Source organism: Neolamprologus multifasciatus, chromosome 22, assembly GCF_963576455.1.
Source record: "Neolamprologus multifasciatus chromosome 22, fNeoMul1.2, whole genome shotgun sequence".
Taxonomy (NCBI): domain Eukaryota; kingdom Metazoa; phylum Chordata; class Actinopteri; order Cichliformes; family Cichlidae; genus Neolamprologus; species Neolamprologus multifasciatus.
Window position 1 is genome coordinate 3,213,778 of NC_140459.1, and position 18,242 is coordinate 3,232,019.

General features: G+C 43.6%; 1 pseudogene across 1 annotated transcript; it reads right to left on the bottom strand.

Annotated features, from left to right (window-relative positions):
- Window positions 1-8,237: 8,237 nt before the first annotated feature.
- LOC146492595 (Ig kappa-b4 chain C region pseudogene) lies at window positions 8,238-9,732 on the bottom strand (annotated as a pseudogene). Its single transcript, XR_014872082.1, has 2 exons — window positions 9,612-9,732; window positions 8,238-8,718 (listed from the first exon to the last, which is right to left on the bottom strand). The product of XR_014872082.1 is annotated as an Ig kappa-b4 chain C region pseudogene (transcript).
- Between the last annotated feature and the right edge of the window lie 8,510 nt (window positions 9,733-18,242).

Here is an 18,242-nt window from a genome sequence, read left to right on the forward strand (position 1 = left end):
GTCCTTGGGCAAGACACTTCACCCGTTGCCTACTGGTGGTGGTCAGAGGGCCCGGTGGCGCCAGTGTCCGGCAGTCTCGCCTCTGTCAGTGCGCCCCAGGGTGGCTGTGGCTACAATGTAGCTTGCCATCACCAGTGTGTAAATGTGTGTGTGAATGGGTGAATGACTGAATGTGTAAAGCACTTTGGGGTCCTTAGGGACTAGTAAAGCGCTATACAAATACAGGCCATTTACCATTTGATATGAATATTTTACATGTGAACATAATCTACTAATACTCATCACAGTGTGATTGTTTGAAATCGGATAGAGTATTATTATCAGCATGACAACCGTCCCTGCTGTTCAGTTTCAATGTAACACACACTAGAGTTGTTGGTTCTACCAATTGAGAAAGGCTACAAAAACAAATTTATGTCCTTCACAGCTTAAAACAATATGAGGACAATGTAACACCAAAAACACAAAAATATCAAATTTAGTAGGAAAAAAGATCAAGCTGATGCTGTAAAGGGAAAGTTAGGACTAACAAATGGTACGCCAATTTCTTTCTCCTAAGATGTTCACAAACAAGTAATGCTAATGTTGATTATTTTCTTATTTTCTTTATTTCTTTCAAAATAAAACAGGAAACATGGCATGAAAATACAAACGTGGTAATATACAACCCTAACATAAACTCCTTAAAACGATGTTAATAACGTTAAGCCAAACTCAACTAACCCGCCACCAAACATAAGAAACTCAAAACCCTTAGAATAACGTAAGAAACGCTGGGCCAGAGACCCAGACCGCGAGCGAATAAGTATAATACTATTGATTTGTGCTAAATACAAAAACATTAATATTATCATTTAAATCCCCCCAAACATATCTTGTGTTGAAAAAAAAAAGTGTGTTGCAGTTAGCTACACTTAAAAAGAGCTTAGGCTGACTGTCTCTGCAGTTGAAGATGCAGAGCACATGCAAGGCCGCCGGTCCCTTTAACTCCGGTGGGAATTTAAAAACAGTTAAATTTAACTTCTAATATCTATTGTTGAAGATAAATCTTAAGTAATTTTTTAACATTTATCATCATTCACCACTTTCAGTTTGTTCAAATCGATTGTGTATTGTTTTAATTCCGTTTAACTAACGTTAATTAGCTTGTTAAACATACAACTTTACCTTGCGAAGTGTGCGTTGAATCATGGATATCAAAGGTAAATACATACGTCAAGATAAATCTCTCCTGAGTGCTGAAGGTCCCGGATGTGCCGTTCACTCAGAGCTCCAGCGAGTTTGTATCTTACCGTGACCAGCAGCTCTTTGGTTGAGGCTTTCGAACAATCAGATGCATCTTTACTCACTTGTTGACCAATCACAGACTTCGTTCTATGCTCCACTGATGAAATGCTGCATCCTCTCACCAGCACGGGCTCGTCCATTTAACAACAAAAACACAGCAACACACACTGTATTTGAGGTAGGAACACTTGAGAACTGTCACAATGTTTTGCAAGCTGCTGTTACAGTTAATTTCGTTCTGTTAATTTGTTTGGTTCCTATTCTTAAGTAACACTTAATACACATGTGGTTAGCTTGCTGGTCTAGTTTGTGGAAGAGAGACAGAGGTTAATAACAGATATGATTCAATGCAGAGAGGTCTATTAACACATACTGAGTTATAAAGGTGACTGGAAAGGAAAAACTCAATGCATCGTTTTGAGTTTTTTGAGTTTTTCCTTTCCAATTTTGCATGACAGGGCATGCTCTCATGCAAAATTGTCCTGATATTGTCAGTGTGTTATCATAAACATTTCCTAATTTGTCATGAAAAGAAGAGCAGCACCCCTAGACCCCCAGGTGAAAATACAGATAATAGATAAGCAATTTAAGAAAATAAGTATAATGTGTATAATAAATTATTCTACTGTCACTTTCCTGGGTCTGTTGACCCAGCGTTTTAAGTTTTAGTTTGTTTGGATGTCGATGTTTATTTATAAGTTCTTTAGGTTAGCTAAGTTCATTTGTTTATTAGATTACCCTTGTGATGTCTGTTTTATTGTGAAAGTCCTTGTCCTATATGCAGTGAGTCTAGTTTTGTTTCCCCTTGTCTTGTTAGGTCTGATTTGTCCCAGCTGTTCCTCATCCCCTCATTATCTCTCTGTGTACTTACAGTGGCTTGCAAAAGTATTTGTCCCCCTTTTCCACATTTTGTCACATTAATGCCACAAACATGAATCAATTTTAATGGAATCCAATTGCAGCAAAAGGTGGTTCTACAAAGTATTGACTCAGGGGGCTGAATAATTACGCACACCCCACTTTTCAGTTATTTATTTGTAAAAAATGTTTGGAATCATGTATGATTTTCGTTCCACTTCTCACGTGTACACCACTTTGTGTTGGTCTTTCACGTGGAATTCCAATAACATTGATTCTTGTTTGTGGCTGTAATGTGACAAAATGTGGGAAAGTTCAAGGGGGCCGAATACTTTTGCAAGCCACTGTAAGTCCTGTCCTCCTTTGTTCAGTGTCAGGTCATATGTTGTCTTTGGTGCCACGTTTCCATGTTCCAGATATCTTTGTATCCATGTCAGGTTTCATGGTTTGTTTGTTTTTTAATAAAAAATATTTTCCCCAGGTTAGGTTATTGTTTAGCTTCACCTCTGCCTTTTGTTTTGTAATCTTTTAATTAAATTAAATTAAATTGTATTTATATAGCGCCAAATCACAACAACAATCGCCTCAAGGCGCTTTATATTGTACAGTAGATCGTACAATAATAGATAGAGAGAAAAACCCAACAATCATACGACCACCTATGAGCAAACGCTTTGGCCACAGTGGGAAGGAAAAAGTCCCTTTTAACAGGAAGAAACCTTCAGCAGAACCAGGCTCAGGGAGGGGCGGGCATCTGCTGCGACCAGTTGGGGTGAGAGAAGGAAGACAGGATAAAGACATGCTGTGGATTAATAACAAGTATGATTCAGTGCACAGAGGTCTATTAACACATAGTGAGTGAGAAGGGTGACTGGAAAGGAAAAAACTCAGTGCATCATGGGAATCCCCCGGCAGCCTACGTCTACTGCAGCACAACTAAGGGAGGATCCACGGTCACCTGATCCAGCCCTAACTATATGCTTTAGCAAAAAGGAAAGTTTTAAGCCTAATCTTAAAAGTAGAGACAGTGTCTGTCTCCCGAATCCAAACTGGAAGCTGGTTCCGCCTCTTTTGCCAGCCTTATTAAACGGCTTGCTTTCTGTTAATATTCAAATTTTCTTTCACGTTCCTTTGTGTCTGCATTTTGGGTCCACTCCTCAAATTCATACATGTGTCTAACCGTTTTTCCCCACTCGGCGACACACTCGTCGGGGGTCAAACTCTGGTAATTGGTGATTCTGTTCTCAGACATGTGAACCTAGAGACACCGGCAACCATAGTCAATTGTCTTCCAGGGGCCAGAGCAGGCAACATTGAAGGAAATTTAAAACTGCTGGCTAAGGGTAAACGTAAATTCAGTAAAATCATAATTCATGTCGGCAGTAATGACACCCGGTTCAGCCAATCGGAGGTCACTAAAATCAATATCGAATCGGTGTGTAACTTTGCCAAAACAATGTCGGACTCTGTAGTTTTCTCTGGTCCCCTCCCCAATCAGACCAGGAGTGACAGACCAGCCGCATGTTCTCCTTAAATTGCTGGCTGTCTGAGTGGTGTCCCAGAGACGATGTGGGCTTAATAGATAATAGGCAAACCTTCTGGAGGAAACCTGGTCTTGTTAGGAGAGACGGCATCCATCCCACTTTGGATGGAGCAGCTCTCATTTCTAGAAATATGGACAAATTAATTAAACCCCCCAAAATATGACTATCCAGAGTTGGGACCAGGAAGCAGAGTTGCAGTCTTACATGCCTCTCTGCAGCTTCTCTCCTCCTGTTACACCCCCCCCAAAAAAGACCCATCTCCTTTGAGACTGTGTCAGCTCCCAAACAGACAAAAAACAAACTAAAAACCAGCAATAAATAACAAACTTAAAAAATCACAAAGAAAGAACAATACACTATCCACATCTTAACCAAAGAGTAAAACAGTGAAATGTGAATTATTAAATATTAGGTCTCTCTCCTCCAAGTCTCTGTTAGTAGAGCAGGGCGATATGACCAAAAATATTTATCACGATGTACATTTGAAAATTTGCGATAACGATATAACTGACGATATAATTGACACTAGACAAAATACTTTACAACTCCATAACTTTATTAGTGCAAAAAACCCCATCAAAGTATTTTCACTTAAACAAGCAGCTGTTTTTTTTATGTGCATTAAAGTTATATAAAAATGTAACAGTGCAAATTCCTTGCTGACAGTTTAACCAAAAGGCATTTCCAGTGGAAATTGGCCGACATATCCTCAGCATAACCATGTATAATATCCACAAAACTTAAAAAGAGGTTATACACACACAATACGGTAATATTATGTTGAAGCACACTACGTATCACTCCGCGAGGCTCCTGCCTACGATAGCCGTAATGCTCCGACAATCTATCAAGCGGTGCGGCTTCGTAGCTTAGCAAAGTCGTATTGAAACATTTGACAGATTTTCGAGCGCCGTGTACCACATAAAATCGTTTCGAGGTCAGTAAACACAACCAGAGTTCATACATAAGGCACACGGGATTAAAGGAGCACTGTCAATTTTCAGAAAAATCAAAGGATTGATTTTAAGTGTGCCGTATTTTCCAAACAACACGGTAATAACGACGGCCCGCTAGCATGCGCTACCAAAAGTAGTGCTTTGTTGTGTGTCTGACGGACGAAAGCTAAACCAGTTCCACACCACTGAAGTTGCAGCATTTTTATAAACCAATTCTGGTTCATCCGTTTCATTTAACGATCCACTTTCGCTCTTCTCATTCTGCGTTGCTGCCATGTGCGTATGTAAACATATGCACTGCGCATGCGCATTTTACCCATATTCTATCGCGATATTTCATTTTCCTATCGTTGCCCAAAATTACACCGGCATTACCGTGAATGGTATGATATAGCCCAGCCCTATCTGTTAGTACATGACTTAATAATTGATCAACAAATCGATTTACTCTGCCTTACAGAAACCTGGTTGCAGCCGGGTGATTATGTTAGTTTAAATTAATCAACACCCCCGAGTCATTCTAACTACCAGAAACCTCGAAGCACAGGCCGAGGGGGTGGTGTGGCAGCAATTTTTCACACCAGCCTATTAATTAACGAAAGACCAAGACAGACTTTTAATTCATTTGAAATCCTGATGCTTAACATTGTCCACCCCAGCTGTAAAAATTTAGAAACCAGTATTATTTGTTATCATATATTGTCCACCCGGGCCTTACACAGAGTTTCTCTCTGATTTCTCAGACTTTTTATCTGATTTAGTGCTCAGCTCAGATAAAATAATTATTGTGGGTGATTTACTTTGATGATTGATGATTTACTTTACATTACTCTGGATGGCATTACCTTGGTCTCCAGTAATACTGTGAGGAACCCTGGAGACATTTTTGACCAGGACATGTCCTTCAACGCACATATTAAACAAATATGTAAGACTGCTTTCTTCCATTTGCGCAACATCTCTAAAGTTAGAAATATCCTGTCTCTTAGTGATGCTGAAAAACTAGTTCATGCATTTATTAATTCCAGGCTGGACTACTGTAATTCATTATTATTAGGATGTCCTAAAAACTCGCTGAAAAGCCTTCAGCTAATCCAAAATGCTGCAGCAAGAGTACTGACAGGGACTAGAAAGAAAGAGCATATTTCTCCTATTTTGGCTTCCCTTCATTGGCTTCCTGTTAAATCCAGAATTGAATTCAAAATCCTGCTCCTCACATACAAGGTCTTAAATAATCAGGCCCCATCTGATCTTAATGACCTTGTAGTACCATATCACCCTATTAGAGCACTTCGCTCTCGCACTGCAGGCTTACTTGTTGTTCCTAGAGTATTTAAAAGTAGAATGGGAGGGAGAGCCTTCAGTTTTCAGGCCCCTCTTCTGTGGAACCAGCTTCCAGTTTGGATTTGGGAGACAGACACTATCTCTACTTTCAAGATTAGGCTTAAAACTTTCCTTTTTGCTAAAGCATATAGTTAGGGCTGGACCAGGTGACCCTGAATCCTCCCTTAGTTATGCTGCAATAGATGTAGGCTGCCGGGGGATTCCCATGATGCATTGAGTTTTTCCTTTCCAGTCACCTTTCTCACTCACTATGTGTTAATAGATCTCTCTGTATTGAATCATATCTGTTATTAATCTCTGTCTCTCTTCCACAGCATGTCTTTTATCCTGTCTTCCTTCTCTCACCCCAACCGGTCGCAGCAGATGGCCGCCCCTCCCTGAGCTTGGTTCTGCCGGAGGTTTCTTCCTGTTAAAAGGGAGTTTTTCCTTCCCACTGTCACCAAAGTGCTTGCTCATAGGGGGTCATATGATTGTTGGGCTTTTCTCTGTATCTATGAAGCGCCTTGAGGCGACATTTGTTGTGATTTGGCGGTATATAAATAAAATTGAATTGAATTGAATTGAATTGAGACATTTTGTCAACAACAAAAAAAACCCCAAGATGTGCAGGCACTGATAACTGAATCTAAAGACCTTCATTTTTGTCAAGATTTGCCTGATTTAACTGTTGTTACCCTTGCTTATAGCTCAACCTAATATGTATAAAAATGTGAAATTTTTTTGATGTGTGTTAGAATGATTGTTTAATTGGCAAGGTTTGAACGAACAATTTTCAGAAGCCTCAAGTCTTATCTGTTATTATTCCACGAATGATTCAAATAAAGTTCACCTCCATTTCAACATTGAATACGACTGTGGACATAAGAGCTAAAAGGTGCTGTCCACGCATGTGTCCGCTAAGCCCCAGAATGGTATAACCTGGGTCAAATGGGTTATTGTTTCTGACACACCTACAATATGAGGACTCGCAGAGTGACGTCACTGAAAGTGTGTTTAAAGTGTGTTAAGTTCCAAAACTGGCCAGTAGGTGGCAAAACTGAAAGTGAGCAAAAACGCTAAACACACTTAAACACACTTTTTCATAAAATTGTGATGTTTCAGGCCATTCGAGATTTTTGGTTTGGGAGCATGTTGGGAGCCTCTAGAACACTTTAGAAGGCTCAGAAAAATGAGGACCTCAAAAATGTCCTCATTTTTCCGAGCGTCCTCATTTTGTGAGTATGTTATCATAAAATTGTCCTAAGATGTCATGAAAACAAGTACACACACACACAGAGTGATAGAGTGAAAATGTTATTGTTGCTAAACAAAAAAGAATTTGGAAATCTATCTGTATCTCAGTCAATCAAATTTTGACCTTTGACCTCTGCTTCATAGCAGCTCAAATACATGTGAACCAATTCCTGAATATTGCTCATTATGAAAACATTTCTTAAAGAGAAAAAAACAGTAAGTAAATCACCAAAATCAGTGAGTCACAATTGTCTGCATAACTTATATAAATACTTCCAATAGAAACTTTAAGTCCAATTTTCTCAGGTTTGTAGATTTTTTTTCTTTTTTGCTGTTCAATACTAGTCTGATAACTTTGTCTTGCAGTTCCAATAAAATTGATTCATGTTTGTGGCTGTAATGTGACAAAATGTGGGCAAGTTCAAGGGGGCCGAATACTTTTGCAAGCCACTGTATGTGTGTCCTCACTAGGATAGGGATTTATATTGGCGTGAAGGACTGTAGCCTATAAGTTCTTCTTGTTAAATGATAGTTATGAGATGGTGTGTTTCAGGTGATTTTACAGAAAAACACCAAAATAATGTACTGCATTACTTTAAAAAAGTACTCTGCATAATAGAATACTTTAAGATACCTACGTCAACACTGATCACAGCTTTTGACTCATTCTTATATTGCGCTTTTCTACTCCACCTGAGAACTCAAACTGCTTTATATAACAAGCTACAACATGCTGAAACATTCATTAAACAGCATGCAATGACTTTGCAGGAATAACGGCGGTGTCGCTCAATATTCTCGGTAATAAAATCATAATCTCTAAGTTCTTATCAATTCCCCTTCACACTTATTCTTTAACATAAACTTCACTTAACTTCATGTATTCAAAGTGACTTAATTCTACTGACTCATATTGACTTTCTACAGATAGCACACTGGTTTCCAATAAGAATCCTGGAAATCATTATTTAGAGTTTAATATTGACATCACCACAAAAGTAAGACAAACACTCGATTCTTATTTAATGTAGATTTTTTTTATTCTTTAAAACTTTAAACAAACTTTAAACTTTAAACAAAGCAATGAAAAATGAGTGAAGAAATTGGAAAAAAAAAAAAAGCTACAGAATGCAGTGTGAAAGTAAGACCAGCATAAAAGTCACATATAGTTCAGGACTGGGAACACTGGTCTCTCCTGAGTGGCTCTGAGACCAGAGTGTGGGAGCCCTGGGTGGCCTCACAGGTCACAGAGCCCACCTTCATCCAGTGGTCTGCAGGGAGCCTCAGGGTGCTGCTCCAGCTGTAGAGGCCGTCGTTCTCCTGCACCACGGGGCTTCTGCTCTCCTCCCAGCTGATGCTGCCACTGCCATCCACCTTCCAGGACAGCCTCCAGTCTGAGGGGAAGCCCTTGTTGGCCAGACACATGAGCGTGGCCTTCCCCTGTTTCAGCTCCTCACTGGAGGGACCCAGCACCTTCAGGGTGGGGCGGGTATCACCTAGGAAACACCAATCAGCTTAGAGGACAGGAACCACAATTTGATTTTCTCTGTTAAGAAGTTTCTGTCAGGTGTTTTTTCTGCTCCACCAGTCATTAACTCACACATTGTTTCACTTCCCTTTAAGAAACCTCTCAAGCATATCAGCACAGAGAGAATCATCACACAGTTTGAGCTGAAATATGTTCAAACTACACTGGAAATAAAAGAAGCAGATGTGGAAACATTTACAAAACAAGTTTAGCTTCAAAATCATCAGTTATCTATAACACATCACTTGTTAGAGATAAGAAACTTAATAGCACTACTTGAATGATGTGGATTAATTGTTTTTACTGCTTACATGATTTTAATGACATTTGAAATGATATCTGCTACAACAGAAACACCAGACATGCTGCACACTGTCAAATGCCCATCTTTAACTTCTGGAAATAAAATAAGCAGATATGGCAACAATTATACAAGATGTTAAGCTTCAAAAACCTCCGTTCTGTATAATACACAAGTTTTCTACTTACCTCATGTGAATTTCAGTCATTTATTGTAGTGCTTTTATGATTTCTAAGTAAATTCTACATTTTTACTGACTAAGTAAAAGACCAGAAATCTTTATCTTCACTCTGTTTAACTTGAGGACAGTTACATTTAATTCATCTTAGAAACAGTGACTGTGATTTCAAACTAGAAAATAATCACAGGCTGATGACAGTTTATATTATTTACACGATGCATTGTCTTTATGTCAGAAATGTCTACATAAAATCGAATTAAAGCTGATGGAGTCAGCCTCCAGTGTATAATGGTTATAATATTACCTCTACATGAATACTTCATTGTTATAAAGCTAACATTTAAACCTAGATATAGTTTCTTTAAAAACATAATCTTACTTCCAACTTGCAGTCTGGTTCCTCCACCAAAAGTCCACCACAGTGATACAAACTCACTGAGGCGCCGTACAAAAACCTCTGACTGTAGAGAGACACGGCTCTCTGACTCTAACAGACTGAATTAAAACCAAAAGCTCTCAAGAGTTAACCAGACATATATATATCTCAATAATCCTCAAGTCAACTCTGATGTTTTATATTATTTGTTAATATCGATTTTAACATTTATTCTGAAGCTAACTTTGTGTCTTCATGAAAATTGATCTAAAAACTATTTTAATGATTTTTGTTTTCTGGCACACTGAACAGAAAAGTCAAGATAACCACAAGAAAGAAATCTGATAAAACAAAAGAGGTTTAAGTTCGACTTACTTCCAACTTGCAGTCTGGTTCCTCCACCAAAAGTCCACCACAGTGATACAAACTCATTGAGGCGCCGTACAAAAACCTCTGACTGTAGAGAGACACGGCTCTCTGACTCTAACAGACTGAATTAAAACCAAAAGCTCTCAAGAGTTAACCAGACATATATATATCTCAATAATCCTCAAGTCAACTCTGATGTTTTATATTATTTGTTAATATCGATTTTAACATTTATTCTGAAGCTAACTTTGTGTCTTCATGAAAATTGATTCATGAAATCTCAGGCTCTCTGACTCTGAGACAAACAAACTCATCAATATGAATTGTTTTTATCATAGCTTTATAACATATTAATAGTATAATTTTAAAATTAAAATAAAATAAACACAATAAAATAAAGTTCCAAAAATATAATTTGAGAATTTACATCTTATAGGTGTTAAGAAACATCACTACAAAAGCTCCCTGTCACAGCTGCGGGTTTTATTGGAAGGACCCAAACGCGGACTCATATTCAGGGAGGGAGTTTTATTTAGCGTAAGTGAAGCACATAACAGGAACGGGTATGGCGTGAACAAAACTACAAACCAAACCTGAAACGTGAGGCGACTGAGACAACACAGGGGATGGCCAGCAGGAAACGAGATGCGGATGAAACACCAGTGAGACGCAGATGCTCCAACAAAGAGCAAACACACACTAATATACACACACAAGGAAACAAGGAAATGGCAGGAAGGAGGAAGACAGTTGATTCTAATTAGACGAGACTGGGAGGATGTAACCTGAAAACATTACCATAGAACCACAGAATATTAATTAACCTAAAACATAAACATGGCGTCCACAGACTCCGGACCACGACACTTCCACCTTCTTTCTCAAAACTCTAAACATTAAATTGAATTTTCAATCTACATTCACAAAACCTCAAACTGCACAAATACATCAAAACAGTTTTACGTGTTCTCACAAACACTCGGTGTCTTTAGATCAGTGGTTCTCAAACTTTTCACAGTGAGGACCACCTCAAAAAATATGTCTCTTGAAGTACCACCCTTATGACCAACATTAAAGTACAGTAGTATAGGCCTGTTTACAGTGGCTTGCAAAAGTATTCGGCCCCCTTGAACTTTTCCACATTTTGTCACATTACAGCCAGAAACATGAATCAATGTTATTGGAATTCCACGTGAAAGACCAACACAAAGTGGTGAACACGTGAGAAGTGGAACGAAAATCATACATGATTCCAAACATTTTTTACAAATAAATAACTGCAAAGTGGGGTGTGTGTAATTATTCAGCCCACTTAGTCAATACTTTGTAGAACCACCTTTTGCTGCAGTTACGGCTGCCAGTCTTTTAGGGTCTGTCTACCAGCTTTGCACATCTACAGACTGAAATCTTTGCCCATTCTTCTTTGCAAAACAGCTCCAGCTCAGTCAGATTAGATGGACAGCGTTTGTGAACAGCAGTTTTCAGATCTTGCCACAGATTCTCGATTGGATTTAGATCTGGACTTTGACTGGGCCATTCTAACACATGGATATGTTTTGTTTTAAACCGTTCCATCGTTCCCCTGGCTTTATGTTTAGGGTCGTTGTCCTGCTGGAAGGTGAACCTCCGCCCCAGTCTCAAATCTTTTGCAGACTCCAAGAGGTTTTCTTCCAAGGTTGTCCTGTATTTGGCTCCATCCATCTTCCCATCAACTCTGACCAGCTTCCCTGTCCCTGCTGAAGAGAAGCACCCCCAGAGCATGATGCTGCCACCACCATATTTGACAGTGGGGATGGTGTGTTCAGAGTGATGTGCAGTGTTAGTTTTCCGCCACACATAGCGTTTTGCATTTTGGTCTCATCTGACCAGAGCAGCTTCTTCCACATGTTTGCTGTGTCCCCCACATGGCTTGTGGCAAACTGCAAACGGGACTTCTTATGGTTTTCTGTTAACAATGGCTTTCTTCTTGCCACTCTTCCATAAAGGCCAACTTTGTGCAGTGCACGACTAATAGTTGTCCTATGGACAGATTCCCCCACCTGAGCTGTAGATCTCTGCAGCTTGTCCAGAGTCACCATGGGCCTCTTGGCTGCATTTCTGATCAGCGCTCTCCTTGTTCGGCCTGTGAGTTTAGGTGGACGGCCTTGTCTTGGTAGGTTTACAGTTGTGCCATACTCCTTCCATTTCTGAATGATGGCTTGAACAGTGCTCCGTGGGATGTTCAAGGTTTGAGAAATCTTTGTGTAGCCTAAGCCTGCTTTAGATTTCTCAATAACGTTATCCCTGACCTGTCTGGTGTGTTCTTTGGACTTCATGGTGTTGTTGCTCCCAATATTCTCTTAGACAACCTCTGAGGCCGTCACAGAGCAGCTGTATTTGTACTGACATTAGATTACACACAGGTGCACTCTATTTAGTCATTAGCACTCATCAGGCAATGTCTATGGGCAACTGACTGCACTCAGACCAAAGGGGGCTGAATAATTACGCACACCCCACTTTGCAGTTATGTATTTGTAAAAAATGTTTGGATTCATGTATGATTTTCGTTCCACTTCTCACGTGTTCACCACTTTGTGTTGGTCTAATGTGACAAAATGTGGAAAAGCCACTGTAACACCACACAGTTTACACGAGACAATTTTATTTCTTATATGAATGTTATTTATTTTAACTGTCACAAACAGGATGTGACAAATGATAATAATAACAACTGTACTGCATTAAAACATGCACAGCAGGTGGGATATCCAATCTTTAAGTCATGACGTATGAACCCTGCTTCTGGATCCAAACTATTCTGCATTTTTTAAGGCTGTTGTGTTTTTAACATGTCTGTTCTCTAAAATCTAAAAGAGGAATTATGGATTTGATCAACTGGTCCCTGAATGCAATTGACACCCTTTTCTCAAAGAGAAGTTTGGGCTTGGGTGAGCCTGAGTGCTGAAGATATCGACCTATTCAGAACCATGATAACAGGGTCCTTGCTGATCGGAGCTGGCTTGGCCCTGACTTATCGAAGAATTAAGAAAGCGGAGCCGGCTGTTCAAATCCCCACAAGGCTGCCCGCTGGGATTGAAATGATGGGACGAGGCGTGAGTTTCTCAAAATGGGCTGATTGAGTGCAACACGGATAAGATCTTGGAGAAGCTTACAGCTGCTGTGAATACTCAGAATAAGACCTCTGTGCACAAACTGGATCACAGCTTGGAGAAGCTCACTGTGGTCGTGAGTTCTCAGAATCTGTTCTTTGAGCACAAGAATGACAACATCATGGAGAAGCTCACTGCTCTCCAACGGGAGATTGAGAGACCAGTGTTGGACTGTTAGAACAGCTTTGAAATTCATATGAGTTGTTCGCACTAAAGTAAAAACCATCATCACTTCATGCGGCTATCCCTTTGGCGCCAGCTGCGGCCTCAAGGCTGGAGCTGAACAACAACACCCTGATAACAACTGTGTTTAGACTGTTCTTCCCATTCTATGCAAGGCCACCTGGGTTGGCTGGAAGACTGTTTACTTAGCCTAGCAGGGCGAAGGACACTGTCTCAGCTGAACTCTGGACACACACACACAGACATATATACACATGCAGACATACACTCATCCCCCCTCCAAACGTCTTCGACGCTTATTCCCTTCCGATGCTGACGGTGGATCAAGGAGACCAGCGCTTATTCTGCAGGCCCGGATGCACTGTCTACACTGGCTGTCTCTCACCGTTTATCCACCCCTGTTGCTTGTCATGTGTTTCTTTGGTGTATTAAGAGTTTTTCATGTGCAGAGGTGTTTTTTTCTGTTCTCAAACTGATCTCCCTGTTGGAGCTCAGTCTGGGGGGATTTATTTTTTTCTCCTTATCTTTCCTCATGTGGTGCATTTTCCATTGTTATACCTCTCTGACCTGTCTTCCCCATGTGATGTTTTTGTGTAATGTAAGTATGGTCGGAGGGTAAGATGGCGCTGCCATTGCGTGCAATAGGTCTGCAGCCTTAACATGAAAGTATATTCAGCCTCCCCCGGACCCCCTAGACACCCTCCTTGCACGACGCCTGCCCCTGCAATGCATAAGCCATAACCATCATAGTTTAATCAAATGGCTGTGATTCACTCGACTGCCAGCCTTTGTTCGTCTCCGCTGGAGGGTCCGAGGGGCCCGTCCAGCCTTCTGCCTCCGCTGGAGGGTCCGAGGGGCCCGTCCAGCCACCTGTTCCCGCTGGAGGGTCCAAGGGGCCCGTCCAGCCACCTGTTCCCGCTGGGGGTTCTGGAGAACCGCACCAGCCTTTGTTCGTCTCCGCTGGAGGGTCCGAGGGGCCCGTCCAGCCTTCTGCCTCTGCTGGAGGGTCCGAGGGGCCCGTCCAGCCTTCTGCCTCTGCTGGAGGGTCCGAGGGGCCCGTCCAGCCTTCTGCCTCTGCTGGAGGGTCCGAGGGGCCTGTCCAGCAACCTGCCTCCGCTGGAGGGTCCGAGGGGCCCGTCCAGCAACCTGCCTCCGCTGCAGCGCCACCACCTACGTCTCCCGCGTCGTCGCCTGCAGCGCCTCCCTCATCTGGTCCAGCCTCCGAGTCTTCTGCTCCGCCTGGTCCAGCCTCAGCCTCTGCGTCGCCTGGTCCGGCTTCCGAGTCTTCGCCTTCGGCGTCGCCTGGTCCTGCCTCACTCCGTCTAGCTTCGTCTGCGCCTGAGGTCTCCATGCCATCTGGTCCTGTCCGGCCTGCACGGCCTGCTCGGCCTGTCCGGCCTGCTCGTCCTGTCCGGCCTGCTCATCCTGCACGCCCTGTTCGGCCTCTTTCCAGGCCGATGACTGGACGTCATTGCCGTCATGGACGGCCCCCTGAACTACGTCGCCGCTGGTGCCTCCCGCACGGCCGGCCTCCTGACCTGCTCCGTCGCCGCCGGTGCCTCCCGCCTGCCCGGCCCCCTGAACTGTTTTCTGGACTCTTGGGCTGTCGTCCTCCGGGCCGGCCCCCTGAACCAGACCAAACCTTGACCTGAGATGTCCCCAGAGAGGTGGCGTCTGATACCCAACCTGACATATAGACACAGACATACAGGCACACACAGATACAAACATCCATTCCCACCCTCATGCTCTCATATGCACTTACTCCACACTCAACCAATGTGGAGACAGACATAGAGAGACACTGTACACACAATCACACTCCCCAAGCGTACTCTACGAACCGGGTCTAGGTACACTTGCCCCCCTGGAGGGGGGGAACTGCACCCAGACCCAGGTGGTTTTACCCTTTTCCCTGCAGTGGGGAGAAGCAGACCGCCCCGACTCCGCAGCAGCAGGGAGGCCCGACATTCCAGACCCCAGTCGGACGGCCAACTCCTCCTCCTAGTCCCCCCGCTCCAGCAGAACGCACATCCCTTCACCCGCTCATTGTAGTGTTGATCCATGTGTGTTCTAAGGTGCATTTAAAACCCAGGAGGGCATGGAGCTACCTGCCAGAGAGCACCAGGTAAGCGCATTGCCCCTCCTGCTAGCCATCAATGTCTACGTGTATTTAAAATTGAGAGGTGGGCAACAACGCCAGGGGTGAGGTGTACACCCTGATGGTAATTTGGATTCCGTGTAGCGTGCCCACCCCCAAGATCCTATATGTATGTGTAATGAGAGTGTGAGTAATGTGAATGTCTAAGTTGTGGGATAAAATTAAGGCAGAGGCAGCCAGAAGGGGACGGGGGGGGGGGGGGGGGGGGGTTACCTCCTCTGCACCCTGGTGACACACCCCTACTCCAAGGCCCTGCATGTGTGGGTGGTTGTGGTGGAGCGGGAAGAGGGAGGCAGCTGGAGATGGGGAGGGAAGGAAGGGAGGGGCAAGTGACCCCTCCCTTGGGCCAGCTCCCCCGCTGACCCCAGTAGGCACCCCCATACTCCGCGACCCGCCAGGGAAAGGGGTCCCAGGCCCATCCAAACCGGGGCCCAGTGCAGCAGCGCCGCCCGGCCCCACAGAGCCCGGGACAGTCCACCCAACCCCACCACAGAGAAAACTGCACCCACCCCATCATCCACTCATCTTCCAGACTACATAAGACAATAGACGCCCAGGCTGAGATCTTCCTCCACCTCTCCTGTATCTCCCCCTCCTGCATAGAGAGTTCCTGAAGAGAGGAAAGCTCCTGCAAGATGTGACAACCTCCCCCACCAGTTGAAGAGCCCCCCAGGTGGCTCGACGCACCGGCGGCACCCTGCGCCAGGGCTGGGCGCCCATACACCCACCCGCCCACAACCCCGGCAACACACCAACCAGGACCCAAGCCCCCGAGGCCCGGCCAGGGCCCCAGGCCAGAGCCGGAGCGCCCCCAGAACCTCACGCCCATCCCGGACCCACCCAGGGGCAGCCAGGCTACCAGATCAGTAACCCACATCTGTCAGCACAGACCCTCCCCTAGCCCCGCTGCACGCAGCCACGAGGAAACCATCACCTAAGAGCCAACAGAGCCCCTAATTGGCCATGACCGCTACCCCGGGTTGAGCCCCCCAAGGAAGATGCTCCTGGGGAATCCCCCGACGCCCTAAGCCTGTCCCTACCCCCTGTCTCTTCTCATTATAGTGACTCCACCCAGGCCGCTGCCCCTTTTTCCCTCCCCAGGATCTGTACTTAAAATCTTGCATCTAGTCATAGCACACTGTCTGAGTTTCATGTTTCATAGTTCACAGTTCGTAGCCTTTATAGTTCCTGCATTGTAATTAAACTAGGCACTGTAAATAAAGCACTGTATTTACGTCAGTTTTGCCTACTGTTTTGTGATGACCCTCCTCCGGGATCCCCCCCATCAAAGGGAAATACACCGCTCTGAAGGTGCTGCTGCTGCGGGACTACTCCCCCTCCGATGCAGAGCGGGCTGAGAAACTCCTCTCCCTCTCTGGCCTGGGTGATGGTACCGCTCTCGAACTCATGGAGAGCACGCTGTCCTTGCTAGGAACGGATGACGGCGGATTCCTCTTCACTCACGTCTTCCTTGAGCTGGCCTTGACAACTCCCCGCTGCTGGGTGCGAAGGATTCCCAGTCACTTGCAGAAGAAGTGGATCACATTCTCTTGGCTACCAGGAGCTTTGGCATCCAGACGACAATTCCCGACTCACCGACGGCATCTCCCGCACCCCCACCGATTCTCCCGGGGGCCTCCAACTCATCGATAGTGGCTGGGATCGCAGTGTCATGGAAAAGGGTTGTGTTTTTACCATCAGTGTGACAGCGCTGTGCCGCAGTTTTAAGGCCCAGGGAAATGAGCCCGCCATTTCCCTGGGCTGCCTGTTTGAGAAAGACTGCTTTAGATCATGCACAGAAACAGTTAAAATGATAATACTGCTGAGCATTACACACTACATCACAAAATAGAAAATAACATGTTCAGGACATGAAAGTCGAGTCTTTCCAGTCTCACAGGTTGTCCTGTTATTCTACAAAACATTTTAACAAGTGATATCTGCGCTGTGGTCATGTTTAACTTTCCAACCTGTGGTCAGCATCATGCATCAATGTGAATCACTGCAAGATTTTTTGTACTGAGTGAGTTTTTCAAAACTCTAAAATAACTTTTACAAATTGTTCCTTTTCTTTAATTTTTTTAAAGTGTCTTTCACTTTTGAGTCCATGTTTACATGCACAGGTGTACTTTGAAAAACATTGACTTTTCTATTTATTCTGGCCTATTTTTTACATGTGAACAGGACTTTAATTTGTTGACAGGTCATTTTCTAACTTCTTTCAGGGTGAAGATTCTCAGAAACTATGTTCATGTGTTTGTGAGTAGATAAGTACAGTATTTCTTTTCTTTTTTTTATGTGAACAAAATCAGATTGTGTCTTACAAGGACAAATGTGTGTGCTTTTATCTTCAGGCAACACTGTCTTATAGGTAGCATGTTTTTTTGGGCATTTTTAGCATTTTCCCATCATTGGATAGTAAAACAGTGAAGACAGACAGGAAAGTGGGAAAGACACACATTAAAGGGCCACAGGTTAGACTCAAATCCAGGCTGCTGCCCCCTCCCATGACCCACTGAGCTAAACTGGCACCCTGCACAGTCCTGATTGGCCAACACTTGGATTGGGGTGAGGAAATGTCCTTTCCAAAAAAATCGTTCTTTTGAAATAAATTACAGTGGACATTGTGAAAAACTGATTAACTGATAAACAGCATCAACAATTTGAGCCAAGTAGCTGTTGTATTCAGTCAGATGATTTCCATAGTGAGGCACTTTGCATCAGCAGCACCATGCTCCAGTGCTCTGGGAGAGTTTATAGTCCTGAGAG